This window comes from Panthera leo, chromosome A1 (assembly GCF_018350215.1).
Source record: "Panthera leo isolate Ple1 chromosome A1, P.leo_Ple1_pat1.1, whole genome shotgun sequence".
Taxonomy (NCBI): domain Eukaryota; kingdom Metazoa; phylum Chordata; class Mammalia; order Carnivora; family Felidae; genus Panthera; species Panthera leo.
In genome coordinates this window covers 28,452,362-28,468,459 of record NC_056679.1, presented here as the reverse complement: position 1 = coordinate 28,468,459, position 16,098 = coordinate 28,452,362, and the positions used below count along the sequence as shown (strand labels likewise).

The 16,098-nt window shown below is 36.2% G+C and overlaps 1 protein-coding gene across 2 annotated transcripts in view; it reads right to left on the bottom strand.

Moving 5' to 3' along the window:
- The window catches only part of VWA8 (von Willebrand factor A domain containing 8), a 370,895-nt gene that overhangs the window by 303,486 nt on the left and 51,311 nt on the right, over positions 1–16,098 (bottom strand). The gene's annotated exons all lie outside the window — the stretch shown is intronic.

Below are 16,098 nucleotides of genomic sequence, written 5' to 3'. Positions count from 1 at the left end.
TCTCCGAGTAAAATGCATGAACGAAATATATATGTATATGGATACAAAATATGTATACCACGGAAACCGCAAGTTAAGAACCTCTACTATTAAAAACTGATAGAAAATCCCCATAACAGTAACTACTGGAAACAAGAATCATCAATGGATGGTAAAATTAGTGGGTAAAAGTATGACGAGAAATGGAATATTTGTAGAGACTCAAAGAGACAAAGGGAAAAATAATGCAACAGTGGAGGAAGCTGGTAGTTACCACCTTAACCAAGTGATCAAAATTAACATTACCACTAAAGAGATGTATCAATTTCACGTACTAAAGTTTTAATATAATGCCCTGAGAGGGATACAACATCACTTCTACAGTATCCTTACTAAAAATGCATGATCTCAATCAACTCATGAGGAAACATAAGACAAGCCCAAGTTGAGCAACATTCTACAAAATGACTAGCCATGAAAAGAAGGGAGAGGCCGGCTGCTGCCAGCTGGGGACAGTGTGGATGATGGTAGCCTTTTTTTTTTTTTTTTTATGAAGCAAGAAATTGAACACGTTCAAATGGTGATGAGGAAGAGCTGGTAGAGAAAGACAGAAAAGAGAGTGCATAATTACTGAAATAAAATTGAAGAAGTTGGTACTTGATGTTGGAGATAGTTTGATCCAACTACTGAAAGGGAAAGTGGTAGGGTCTCTACAGAGTAGTAACTGGCATGTATGTATCAAGTTCTTCCATTTATGTTATTTAATTTAATCTTCATGACAGTCCTCTTAAGTACACAATATCAGGGTGCTTGGGTGGCTCAGTCGGATAAGCGTTGGACTTCAGCTCAGGTCAAGATCTGAGGGTTTGTGAGTTTGAGCCCCCCACTGGATTCTGTGTTGACAGTTCAGAGGCTGGACCCTGCCTCTGATTCTGCGTTTGGGTTCTGTGTCTCCCTCTCTGTCTGCCCCTGCTCCCCTGCTCTGTCTCTCTCTCTCAAAAATAAACATTAAAAAAAATTAAAGTACACAATATCTTACCTAGTTGTTCAAGTGAAGACAGGTTATATAGTTTGAAAATGGTAATGCTAAAATTTTAACCTATCCTTAAGTGATGGAGAAATGGAGTCGATGAAGAAGAGGTCAATGAATAATGCAAACGCAGATGATTATAACTTCGGAGTTTAGTTTTACTAGGCCTTGGAATTTGTTGTGTGCCTATTTAGAAAAACAAAATCTGCACAATACATTTATACACACACAAGCGATTCCATTCAACTCAAAGTTTATGTGACTCTGCAGCATGTCCTAAAGACTTCTAGAGGTAACTACAATCACATTTCCCCAAATTCATATTATTTTTCAAATCAATTGTGATATTGTGATATAATAAGAAATATATATTTGGTCTTCATCCCCAGTTCCTGCTGCAGGCTCCTAAAACCCTTGGAATTTACTGAGTGATAGGGGTGAGAGGAGTCTTTTTTATTCAAAATAAACCTCTTTCAAACACATCTGAGTTTATGCAAATAAGACATATCCTGAATGGCCCCTAAATAGCTTTAGGGTTGGGGCTGGTTGCCCGAAAAACCTACCATATAGTTTGAGCTGGAACTTTAGGCCCCAGCCCCAGAGAGGCAAGATTTAATTAATCACTGATGGCCACTGATTTATTTAATGAGTCATGTCTATGTATTGGAACCCCCTTAAAAGCACTACACAGTAAGATTTGGAGAGCTTCCAGGTTGGTGAACACATCCACATGTCGGGGGGGGGGAGGGGGGTGGCACACTGCAAATGCCACAGGGACAGAAGCTCTTACGCTTAGGACCCTTCCTATCTTCACCTAATGCTCTTCTTCATCTGGCTATTCATTTCTATCCTTTACTATGTCCTTTATAACAAACCAGTAAATAGAAGTGTTTCCCTCAGTCCTATGAGCCATTCTAGCAAATTATTAAACTGGAGGAGGGGGTTGTGAGAATCACTTACATACAGCCCAACAGTCAGAAGTATGGATGACTCAAACTTGTGACTGGCATCTTGAAATGGGGCCAGTCTTGGACTGACCCCTAACTTGTGGGGTCTGTGTTAACTCCAGGTAGTTAGTGTCCGAATGGAATTAAATTATGGGATACCCAGCTGGTGTCTGCAGGGAACTGGAGAACTGCTTGGTGCAGAAAACCCATGACTACTACTACAAATCCTAGTGGCAGTACGTTGTCAAATCAAAGAAATCTCTGGAACCGAGTAGCAGTGAACTAGTCTTTTGCCTAAATTTACCTAGAGAAAGAGGTGGTTCAACATAACCCATTATTGTACTATGATCCCTATGTGATGCAACCAGTAACTGACACTTCTTGATAAATTGTTTTGAAAATATAACAAACTCTAGTTTAAGCTTCTTTTTTTTTTGTTTGTTTCACTAACAAAATTGTTTTTTTTATTTTACTTACAAAAAATTACCTAAGTTCTTTCTTTCCCCAACTAAATATTAATGTAAGAAAAACGAATCAGGCAAGGATCCAGTTTCTGACAGTGCCTTCTAAATGTCTCTAACTTCCCCTTAATAATTCATTAGAAACACTGCCAGGAAGGTCTGTAAAAGAATAAAGGGGAGACTTTAATTTAAAAAATAGATGAAAAAAATGAATACATAGGCAAATGAACAGAATAGAATAAAATGGTATGATGTAGTATATGTAGAAATTTAATGTGTGAACAAGAAACACTAGGAAAGGAGAATAAGGGGTGAGAGATTCTTTCATGTGAATCCTGTGTACCACGTGCATTTTTTTTTTTTGCCTGATCACATGGACTACCTTTTCCATATTTAAAACCTAGTTAACGAAAATTCTTAAAGATTTTAATATATGAGAAAAATGGCATTTCAAAATAGTGGAAATTAGGAATTTGGAAAAGGAATTCAAATGAATTAAAAAAAATAATGGTAAATGTAAAACCACATAATTACTACGTGAAAACATATGACTTTTTAAGTAATCTTAAAGCACAGAAATTCTTTCTGCTAATTCAAAAGCAGATGCCAATAAGAAAAAGACAAAATTATTACATTAAAATTTTTACATATAGTAAACAAAAAAATTAAAACACAGACTGAAAACTTAGAAGAAATGTTTGCAACATATATAACAAAGGCCAAATAAATGTTTAATATAAAAAGATTTTTTCAGATTATTAAGAAATGAATAGTACCGCTATAAAATACCAATGAACATCATAATAAAATATTTTCAATTTCATTGGTTAACAAGGAGCTACAGGGTAAAACAAGATGTTTTTAGAACTTCAACCTGGCAAAGATTTAAGAATGATAATACCCAGTGTTGGTAAGGTTAGGAGGAAACTGGCATTTTCATTTGTGGTTGGTCTATGTACAAAATGACAACCTTATAGAGAATAATTTGGCACAATATTTTAAAAATTGTAAATGGCTATGTTCATTAATCCAACAATTCTATTTCAAGGACTTTATCTTAAGAGAATAGTCAGGAAAATATACAGTGATACATGAAAACAATTTTATAATTGCAAAAAATCCCCAAATGCCACTCTAGAGGATTGGCAAAAAAGACCTTAATAAATCAATAGGATGGACTACTACACAGCTATCAAAAATAATGAGTTAGCCCTATCTTTACTAACCTACAGAAAGGTCCACAATGTGTCATATACTGAAAAGGCTATAATCCCCTGTCTAGGACTAAGGAATAAAAGAAAGAGAATAAGAGAACTATGCAATTTCTTACCTAATTACTAAACCCCAAGTAAATATGCTTCTTCTTTTAAGAACCTTATTTTAAAAGTCCTTAATTCATAAGGCCATGGGATGATTTGGGGAAGACAATCACAATGTTCTAGAGATGGAACATTTGTTCCTTCCATTAGCTCTATTACAAATCTCTGATAAAACGTGAGGAGAGGCCACTACAAATTCGCATTGCTCAACTTCAGCTAAATCCTCACTACTATTTAGAAAGAATTTCCTTCACATCCTATAAAAGTTATTGCCAAGCCAAGCTGCCAGTCTTTTTCAACTCTTTCACATGATTTTGTCCAGTACTTTCCCATGATGATTCAAGTCATCTGAATTGAGATTCCATGACTTTTCTTCCCTCCATCACACAGCCCCTCTGTGTCCTCATCTTTCTACTCTACTCTGATTTCTGTTCTTGACAATCACTCCTCCCCCCCACCCCCCACCCTGGCTCTAAGACTACCTCTACCTACCTTGAGCTTAGTGGCAGCCCCTCCCACCTCCTCCAAAATCTTCCACCAACTATATGACCTCTTAATTGCATTTTCAAATTCTTTCTCTTCTACAAACATGTCTGTACTTGAATAAACCTACAGTCTCCTGATACCTCTTAAGATCCTCTCTTCATCTTCAAGCCCCTTGAAAAACAGTCCACATACACACTGCCTCTAATAAGCCTCCATTACCCTTATTTTACTCAAACTGTTCACTTGCAAGCATTGAAAATCAAACAGCCAAAAATCAGGTATTTTCTTGATCTTCATGTCCTTTTTCCAACCCTCTTCCCTTGATCTTATCTTATGCTTCATCTTCTGCCTTAAACATTTATTAAGTAGGTTTTCCCCTCTGCCTTTCCCCAGCCCTTCCTCTGACTCCTGCTGTCTTAAAAAAAAAAAAAGAAGAAAGAAAGAAAGAAAGAAAGAAAGAGAAAAGGAAAGAAAAGAAAAGAAAAGAAAAGAAAAGAAAAGAAAAGAAAAAAAGCAAGCATTTCCCAAGGCTCTACCCTTAACCTTTTCCCCTCCTCTTTTCTCATTTGTTACTTCATTGGCAAAGACCTAGCCTACTCCCACAAATCCTCATTCACTCATCTAGTACCCATTATATGGCAGGTGCTATGTTATGTGCTACATCAACTAAACAGCAACAACAACAGGTAACAGTTGTTTCATTTTCTTTATTTCCTTATTCTTGAGAAATATACTGTGAGATCCTAACCTTCCTCCTGAGCTCTACACTCCCATTTCCAAATATTGTTTTTAACATCTCCATAAGGTGTTCAACTCAACATGCTGAATCAAATCATGACTTCTTTCCTAAATCAGGCCTTTTTCCTGATATCTTTTTCAATTAAAATTTCATTGATTCTTCTGCCATACAGAATTCATTACTTCTCATGTCTCAAACAATGTAAGTATAACCTCTAAATATCTCATGCATCCATCACCCTTCCCATCCACAATCCACCATCCCAACAGGAGCCTTCATTCACTTCCTGTTCGCTTTACTAAAAGAGTCAATTGGAACAGGCACCATATCTCAATATCTCTAATTCTCAGTTGTCCTAAAGATGATGGTATTTTACCTGCTGGAAGTGAGAAACTGAATCATGCAATCTGTAAATTCTATTTCAACACTAAGAACTATGATTGCACAACTTACCTCAACATTATTAAGAATATTATTTTTAAAAATCCTCCTAAGCTTTTTTCTTATTAACTCAACGTTAAATTATTAATTATTTTACACACAATTTAAGTGGCAATGAGAATGGCTACTATAGGACTATAGGAGATAGGACTATAAGAAGAGGAATATAAATGTGTAAGAGTGGTATTTAAAAAAAAAAAAAAAAAAAAGAAAAGAAAAAACTTATCATGCAAAGGATCACCCAAGATTTTTAACTTTCTTCTCAACTTGCCCTGTATTTACGTGGTTATAGACCCAGTATATATATGCAAATTAAAATTTTTTAATGTAGGCAAGAACACTGGCTAAAAGGAGAAAACCTTATGAAGATGCTTTTTAGTAACAAAATCTGAATCACTGAATTTATAGAAATTATGCTAGTTATTAATTCAGTATCATCTTGCTTCCTGTAGCCTTCCTTAAAATAGTCTATAGAATGATGAAAATACTTTAATAAGTACTGTCAAACTTTATTAATACAATCTCATCACATCGGTGAAGAATGTTAAAAACAGCTACATAGGAAATCCATTAAGTAATAGTACATACTGTACCCTGCTGTCAGTCTCAAACTTAATTGGAGATGCATGAGAAAAAAAAAGATTTTACAAATTTTGTGCCCAAGAAAGATCCAAACATCTTACCCTCCTTACACTAGTGCCCTCTTTGCCCTCTGTTTGCTCAGCACATATGTGAGGAACCACAATGCTGAAGTTTTCCTAGTTCTCCCATATGCCTGTTTCATCTCCCTAGCAAGATTCTCAGGTCCTCAGGGGGTGAGAACCCTGCCTTTTATGTCAGGCTGGAGCAAAAGTGGCTCACAGAGGGCTTTTAGTGTTTATGGAATAAAAATGTAATGGCTCAGTTAAAAGATGCTGTTATGTAAGTTTAGGAAGAATTTTTTTTTTTATTTTTAAAATTTTTTTTTTTTCCAACTTTTTTTTTTTTTTTTATTTACTTTTGGGACAGAGAGAGACAGAGCATGAACGGGGGAGGCGCAGAGAGAGAGGGAGACACAGAATCGGAAACAGGCTCCAGGCTCCGAGCCATCAGCCCAGAGCCTGACGCGGGGCTCGAACTCACGGACCGCGAGATCGTGACCTGGCTGAAGTCGGACGCTTAACCGACTGCGCCACCCAGGCGCCCCAGGAAGAATTTTTATATGAAGGATAATAGTTATCCGTGCCCACACTTGTTACAAGAACAGAACAGAACAAGTTTAACTATCAGCAGGAGAGATTTAGGCTACATATTTCAAAATTTTTCTATACAGATTTTTAAATAAAATAATTGTGGTATACTTTTTCTCTTGAAATCTAAAAAAAAAAAAGGGAGCAATGCATACATATTTTATGTAGAGTGAATACTTGTGATAGTTACTCAAAGTAGAAAATACATCAACCATAGAATCCTTTCCTGCCCTTCCAGCTACAGAACCTCCAGAGACCTAATTTCCTCAAAGAGAAACCAGAAAAATGCAGCAAGAATCCTTCTGGACAAACCATCTTATATCACAGCTTTAAACAACCCAACACATAGGCATGAAGGGTTTCAAGATAAAAGATGCTGTATGACCTAAAAATCAAAAACTGTCTAAGCCCCTGTTCTAGATTTGCTTCTGATTTGATACAAGACCTCAGGCAAACAATTAGTCTGGAGGTCTGTGTCCTCATTTACTAAATGAGAATATCCTCAAGGGGTACGGCACAATGTCACTATTTATGAAAGAAAGCAGTACTGGAAAAAGAAATTTAAAGCGATCGAATCTATAAATAGAAATTATTATTAATATAGACATAATTCAATGAAAATAGACTCCAAAGGGTTCCAAATGACTCAGAATGGCTACAGTGTAACAGCACTGATGAAGCCAAAGGAAAACGAAAACACTTACATTTTAGGTTCTTTATTTTAAAGTATCAGAATAGGATCAAATTGGTTTTTCACTGCTCTACCACTTACAGGCTGTGGGTAATTTAGGTTAGTCCCTTACCTCTCTGAGCCTCCACTTCTTTCTAAAGTTACACTATTTGTGGTGCTTATTTCACAGATTATGGGGAAGACTGACCATAACCTCTGGCTCACAGTAAAGCTTTACAAAATGATTAGCTGTTATTACTAGCAATACTATAATCCTTGTAGTCATTGTGGCCATTAGCAGTATCATCATCATTGTTCTTTCAGGGAAACAGTATATGGTACAAAAGAACCTAAACTTTGGAATTGGACAGATCCTGGTTCAAATCCCACCTCTGCTATTTATCAGTTGTGTGACCATGGCCCTCCAAGACTCGGTTGCTTTACTTAGAAACGGGGAAGTCACCTCCCTCCTAAGGATGTTTTGAGGATTAGATGCAGCCACATGAAGCACAGAGGTCTCAGTAAAAGTTGTTTTTATGCCTTGATTTTTATATTTTATTTTAAATTCCATTATAGTTAACCTACAGCGTTATATTATGTGCCTTGATCTTTTTAATGACTTACACAAATCTGCCAAGCAGTTAACATCGTATAAGTACATAAAAATTGGCCTGAGCAAGATGGCAACACGGTAAGAAGCAGAGGCCTGAGTTCTAACACAGAGGCCAGAACATAGGGAGACCTTTTCCAACAATCCAAGTGACAATGAGAACATATTATAACCATATGGTTACAAAGGGCCTGGGGCAAGTAACAGAGTTCGGCCACTCTCAATAGCCTTGTTTCTGTAGGTGATGCCTTCCAAATTCCAGATAGCTTATTTGAAATAAATATTTATTTGGAATACTAAATACATATTTTATTCGGAATACTTCATTTATCAATGAACTTCTGAAATACAACTTTGTAATTTTAACAGTGATTACGTGGGGTAAGTGGCTTCAGCATCCACAAATAGGATTAAGTTGACAAGTAAATGTTTTTCCCCATTTGCTAACATAAGTAAAATGCATTTTCACAAAATAGAAATCTTATTTTCTGATCAATAGCACTGTTACTCAATTTATTAGGAATTGCTTTCAATGACCTACAATGTTCAGGCAGTGCGTTATAAAAAGGTTAACCCTAATTTTTTCTATTAAATAAGGGAGACTCTAGAATAAGCCAAAACAGAAGAGACTACATTAAAATATTATATGATTGTTGGGGCGCCTCGGTGGCTCAATCGGTTAAACATCCGACTTCAGCTCAGGTCATGATCTTGTGGTTCCGTGAATTTGAGCCCCACATCAGGCTCTCTGCTGTCAGCATGGAGCCTGATCCAGATCCTCTGTCTCCCTCTCTCGGCCCCTCCCTTGCTCACATGAGCACGCACTCCTTGCCCTCTCTCTCTCTCAAAAAAAATAAATAAATAAAAAATAAATTTTTAATATTATATAATTATTTAAAATGCATTCTTATGCTTAACGTTAAACACATATATCACACATTATGGAACTGCAGTTTCGTGTCAAACAAATTAACAAGATTCTAATGTGAAAAGGGTTCCTGGCTTAGAAAAAGCTACAGAAAATCATTTGAACTTCCCATCCTGCCTTTCTACTCCCCAGATTATCTTGAGTGTCTCCTCCCAGCCAGACATTAAAGTTTAAATGTAATTTATTTGTAGCTTAATTTGTATTGGCTCACACTTCGGTAATGCAAGCAATCTTCTATTGACTTAAAGTCTTCCACTCCAGCTCTTTGGAGTCACATGGCAATACACAGAATTAATAAAGAGAATGTCAACAACTAAGGTAAGAAAACAAATACAGTAATCGAATTTTAAAGAGTTAGAATATCAATGACTTAGGGGTTTGTTTCAGGCTATTTCATCTTCTGAGGCAAAGGAAAGTTAATATGGTAACAAAATATTTTTTAGTCTCCTTATTTCTGCATGGGTGTCAAAATACCAGTCATATAAATTTTGTTATTTGTTCTCTAACCAATTCTTTTTTTTTATTTTTTAATATATGAAATTTACTGTCAAATTGGTTTCCATACAACACCCAGTGCTCATCCCAAAAGGTGCCCTCCTCAATACCCATCACCCACCCTGCCCTCCCTCCCACCCCCCATCAACCCTCAGTTTGTTCTCAGTTTTTAACAGTCTCTTATGCTTTGGCTCTCTCCCACTCTAACCTCTTTTTCTTTTTTTTTTTTTTTTTTTTTTTTCCCTTCCCCTCCCCCATGGGTTTCTGTTATGTTTCTCAGGATCCACATAAGAGTGAAACCATATGGTATCTGTCTTTCTCTGTATGGCTTATTTCACTTAGCATCACACTCTCCAGTTCCATCCATGTTGCTACAAAAGGCCATATTTCATTTTTTCTCATTGCCACGTAGTATTCCATTGTGTATATAAACCACAATTTCTTTATCCATTCATCAGTTGATGGACATTTAGGCTCTTTCCATAATTTGGCTATTGTTGAGAGTGCCGCTATAAACATTGGGGTACAGGTGCCCCTATGCATCAGTACTCCTGTATCCCTTGGATAAATTCCTAGCAGTGCTATTGCTGGGTCATAGCGTAGGTCTATTTTTAATTTTCTGAGGAACCTCCACACTGCTTTCCAGAGCGGCTGCACCAATTTGCATTCCCACCAACAGTGCAAGAGGGTTCCTGTTTCTCCACATCCTCTCCAGCATCTATAGTCTCCTGATTTCTTCATTTTGGCCACTCTGACTGGCGTGAGGTGGTATCTGAGTGTGGTTTTGATTTGTATTTCCCTGATAAGGAGCGACGTTGAACATCTTTTCATGTGCCTGTTGGCCATCCGGATGTCTTCTTTAGAGAAGTGTCTATTCATGTTTTCTGCCCATTTCTTCACTGGGTTATTTGTTTTTCGGGTGTGGAGTTTGATGAGCTCTTTATAGATTTTGGATACTAGCCCTTTGTCCGATGTGTCATTTGCAAATATCTTTTCCCATTCCATTGGTTGCCTTTTAGTTTTGTTGGTTGTTTCCTTTGCTGTGCAGAAGCTTTTTATCTTCATAAGGTCCCAGTAATTCACTTTTGCTTTTAATTCCCTTGCCTTTGGGGATGTGCCGAGTAAGAGATTGCTACGGCTGAGGTCAGAGAGGTCTTTTCCTGCTTTCTCCTCTAAGGTTTTGATGGTTTCCTGTCTCACATTCAGGTCCTTTATCCATTTTGAGTTTATTTTTGTGAATGGTGTGAGAAAGTGGTCTAGTTTCAACCTTCTGCATGTTGCTGTCCAGTTCTCCCAGCACCATTTGTTAAAGAGACTGTCTTTTTTCCATTGGATGTTCTTTCCTGCTTTGTCAAAGATGAGTTGGCCATACGTTTGTGGGTCTAGTTCTGGGGTTTCTATTCTATTCCATTGGTCTATGTGTCTGTTTTTATGCCAATACCATGCTGTCTTGATGATGACAGCTTTGTAGTAGAGGCTAAAGTCTGGGATTGTGATGCCTCCTGCTTTGGTCTTCTTCTTCAAAATTACTTTGGCTATTCGGGGCCTTTTGTGGTTCCATATGAATTTTAGGATTGCTTGTTCTAGTTTTGAGAAGAATGCTGGTGCAATTTTGATTGGGATTGCATTGAATGTGTAGATAGCTTTGGGTAGTATTGACATTTTGACAATATTTATTCTTCCAATCCATGAGCAGGGAATGTCTTTCCATTTCTTTATATCTTCTTCAATTACCTGCATAAGCTTTCTATACTTTTCAGCATACAGATCTTTTACATCTTTGGTTAGATTTATTCCTAGGTATTTTATGCTTCTTGGTGCAATTGTGAATGGGATCAGTTTCTTTATTTGTCTTTCTGTTGCTTCATTGTTAGTGTATAAGAATGCAACTGATTTCTGTACATTGATTTTGTATCCTGCAACTTTGCTGAATTCATGTATCAGTTCTAGCAGACTTTTGGTGGAGTCTATCGGATTTTCCATGTATAATATCATGTCATCTGCAAAAAGCAAAAGCTTGACTTCATCTTTGCCAATTTTGATGCCTTTGATTTCCTTTTGTTGTCTGATTGCTGATGCTAGAACTTCTAGCACTATATTAAACAACAGCTAACCAATTCTTTTTAAGAAGCTTAATCTATAATCTGCTTAGCAAGGCAATTATATAAAAAATATTTAAATTATCTTTACATCAACAATTGGATACGTTTTGGCAAATATCTACATAGACAAGCATAGTGTAAATTTCAACATTTTCTCGACAGACTGTAAGTTATTTCATCAGTCCCTTTCTCCTTTCCCAAATCCACTCAATTCACTGATGTTTTACAGAAGCAATAGCCAAAAAAACATATAAAAAAGATTCAGCCTACTTAGTAATTTTTAATGCAAATTAAAACCTATCAATTTGGCAAAGTACATATAAAGAAAGACCCAACACTGACAAGAAACCATGAACATACTTCCTGGAAAGCAACTGGGCAATATATATTATTCTTGAATTATTCTTGAAAATGTCTAGACCTTTTGATTAGTAATTACACTTCTAGCATTCAAGCTAAAAAATAATCAGTGATTACAAGATAGAAGTACAATGATATTTACCAAAGTGTTATTTAGAAGAGTGAAAACTTAGAAAGAACCTAAATTACCAACAATGGGAATGTGGATAAAATGAGAATGTTCAATAAATAATAGCACACCTATTTGATGAAATACTGTATGGACACCAAAAATTATACTTTTGAGGAATATCTAATGTCATAAGAAGATGCTCCTTATAAAATATCAGGTTTTTAAAAAAGCGACTATAAAATTTTATATACATGGTATACATTTTTTGTAAAAATTATTGTACTTGATAAATAGATATGCATATAGGCATTACAGAAAATAATATAGAAAATATTTACACTGGGACGCCTGGGTGTCTCAGTTGGTTAAGCAGCTGACTTCAGCTCAGGTCATGATCTCATGGTTCATGAGTTCAAGCCCTGCTTCGGGCTCTGTGCTGACAGCTCAGAGCCTGGAACCTTCTTCAGATTCTGTGTCTCCCTCTCTCTCTGCCCCTCCTTCGCTCACTGTTCTCTATCTCTCAAAAATTGAATAAACGTTAAAAAAATTTAAAAAAAGAAAAAATGTTTACACTGTCAGTCTTGAAGGGGAAGATAAAAAGTAATTTTATTTTTTATTATTACTATTTTATTTTAGAGAGAGAGAGAGCACGCAAGCTGTGGAGAGGGGGAAGAGAGAGGGAAAAGGGGAGAGAGAGAGGGAAAAGAGAGAGAGGGAAAGAGAGGGGGACAGGGGGAGGGAGGGGGAGAGGGGGAAAGAGGAGGAGAGGGGGAGGGAGAAGGAGAGGGAGAGGGGGAGGGGGAGAAAGAGAGAAAGAGAGAGAGAGAGACAGACAGACAGACAGACAGACAGAATTTTAAGCAGGCTCCACAGTCAGCACAGAGCCCGACAGGAGGCTCGATCCTATGACCCTACAATCATGACCTGAGCCCAAATCAAGTCAGACACTCAACTGACTGAGCCACCCAGGCGTCCCTAAAAAGTAATTTTTATATTCCTCCTAATGCCCTTTAGCATTTACCTTATCATACCATCCTTCTTTACTATGTTTTTGTTTCCCCCACTGAATCATAAGCTCCATAATGACAGGAATTTGTTTCTTTTGCTCACTGTCCGTAAATAGTGCCTGACACATAGGAGTCATTTTGATATTTATTAATACTATACATATATATAAACACACACATATAGCTACAAAAAGCATTTTTAATATTTATTTAATATTTATTTATTTATTTATTTTGAGAGAGAGAGAGAGAGCAGGGGAGGAGCAGAAAGAGAGAAGGAAGAGAATTCCAAGCAGGCTCCACACTGTCAGAGCAGAGTCCCATGTGGGGCTCTAAGACACAAACCGTGAGATCACGACCTGAGCTGAAATCAACAGTCGGAGGCTTAACCGACTGAGGTGCCCACGTGCCCCACATTTTTTATATCATCGGAAAAAAATAATACAAATTCCCTACTATAGAATTATTAACCTAATTCCAACCTTCAAGAGTAGCAGTTCAGTTTAACCTCTTACTTTATCATTAATCATCTTTAATCCTGCAGGAAAATAAGTGATTAGGTTGATGGTCATGACCCTCAATTGGAATCGGAGGTTTTGGCAAGGTTTCTGGCTGAAATGTCAATTAGTAATTACTTGAACATCAGTCATATGTGCATACATTGACCACACTGAAAAATCCAAACCTCTCCCAGCACCCACCTGATGGCCACAGGTATTTTTCCCAACTATGTTGGCCCACCTAAGTTAGAGCCATCACCTACTGATGAATGAAGATACTGCCTTTCCCTTGATCTCAGACATCAATTTAAGAATATTTATTATTCTTACTGTTCTATGACTATGGTTAACAATATTAAATGAAAGAAATTTCTAAATAAAGACCTTTCAGTCTAACAAATATATGACTAGCTGGTAATCAATTGGCAACTTCATCTAGAATTCAGATGGGAATTATTCATTCTGAGGACTCCAAACAGACGTCAAAAAGACAAATATTTTTCCACTGGTGAGCATCCTGGTCTTATCCAGAACCTATTTACTTAAAAAAAATTTACTTAAAAATTTAATTTTTAATTTACTTGAAAATTTAACAACATTGATTATCCAAAGGAGAAATCTGTCATTAAATATAAGTGTCAATTATATTCCAGACAGTTTTTAGATGTCAGAGTTAAGCATGAAAGTTACATTCTAGTGGGGAATATGACAATAAACATGGAAACAAAGAAATAATTAGGTAAATTCAAATAGTGATGGATACTCAGAAGATCACATTGTGTAATATGATAGGGCTATATATATGGCAGGGGGGTGGGCATCATCAGTGATTAGTTAAATGTTCTGAGAATTTATAATCTGAATGATGAGGAAGCAGGAATATACAAATCTGGGAGATCATACTAGGCGGAGGGAACATTAAGTACAAAGGTTCTGAAGCTGGAAAGCATTCAATCTATTTTTAAGAGAACAAGACCATGTAAGCAGGAGCCTAGAAAGCAAGGGAAAGAGGGAAAGGAGCTGAGGTAGACAAGATTAAGTCCTGTAGAATACTGTAGGCATATTAAAGGGATTGGATTTTATTCTGGGTGTGATGAGACTGCACAGGTGTAAGCAAGGAACTGTTAAGATCTGATTATGAACAAAGAATAAAGATTATTAAGAGACAAAAGAAAAAATATGAAAACCAGATACAGTCTCAAGTCTGAAGTAACAGGAAAAGGACCGATGTTCCTATACCATGATCACAGGCTCTGAAGGTGTCAATGCATTACATCCTGAACAACTGATTTTCGTCATAACAAGAAGGATTTGCCAAGAAAACAAAGAAAAAATACTACCATACATTTATAATAGCACTTCAAATATTTTATAAACTGTAAAATAAATGTCACCTAAAAATATGCTTTTTAGAACAGCAGGGAAGAGTATATTACACAGTGTTACATAAATAATTTACTTTATGCCTCAAGAAATACAAAGTCTTAAAGTGCCTTTAAAATAATAAGCATATAAAAGTCCACTTTCTCTTCCTCACTATTTGCATTGCAATAATCAATCCAGATATAAAATTCATTCAAAAAGTATGTTTTAAAATCTATACCAAACAAAGCCAATTCTTTCGGTGTCATTAAATCTATCCCAATCTCCTCTGCACTATTTAGGCTGTAGTCTTGTTTTCTAAGCTCTCTCCCCAGTTCCTTACTCCCAGCCTCACGGGTTCAGAAAAGAAGCAGGCATTGTAAAGGTACATCTTTTCCCAGGAGTAATTAGAAACTATGTATAAAGTGAACCTTGGCATTATGTGAACAAAACAGAGTTCTTTAAAATGTACTTGTGTGTTTCATCTACAAAAGATTACTTTTTAATTGGAAACATGAACTTCTCAGATTTTCTCACTACAGGATGCTAAATGTGATCACCATCATTTCATGTGGTGACGGCCAAATGTCTCCATTTTAAGCACATTTTTTCTTTTCTAATTAATATGTAATCTATGAGACAATATGAATATTCTGGTGTCCAAAAATTCTTTCACTCTGTGTTTTGTTTTGTTTTGTTTTATAGTTACACGTGGTCCTTGAATAATGCGTCTGAACCGGATGATTTATATGCAGATTTTTGTCAACATAGTACAGTACTATAAATGTGTTTTCTTTATGATGTTCTTAATAACATTTTATTTTTTCTTACATTATTGTAATAATACAGTATATAATACTTATAATATACAAAATACATTAATTGACTTAGTTATTGGTAAGTCTTCTGGTCAACAATAAGTTATCAGTAAATAGTTAAGTTTGGGGGAGCTAAAAGTTATATGCAGATTTTTGACTATGCAGAGGTCATCACCCCTAACTGCTTCATTGCTCAAAGGTCAAACGTATACTCTTTTAATTATAAAGTAATAGTGTGCTCATGAGGAAGCTTCAAATTTAAAGAACTACGAAAATTCCTTCCTCGCCCCACCCGAGATGCTGTCACATTTCCACAGAAGTCAGCTCTTTTAATTGATTCTTGTGCATCCTTCGGGAAATTTCCAACACATACACATTTATATATTTCTTTTTCTTTTTACCATAAATACAATCATATTATCTATGTTGTCTTGCAACTTTATTTTTTATGCTTTATCCTGGACTTCTTTCCTATTACTACATATAGTAATCTATATAGATTC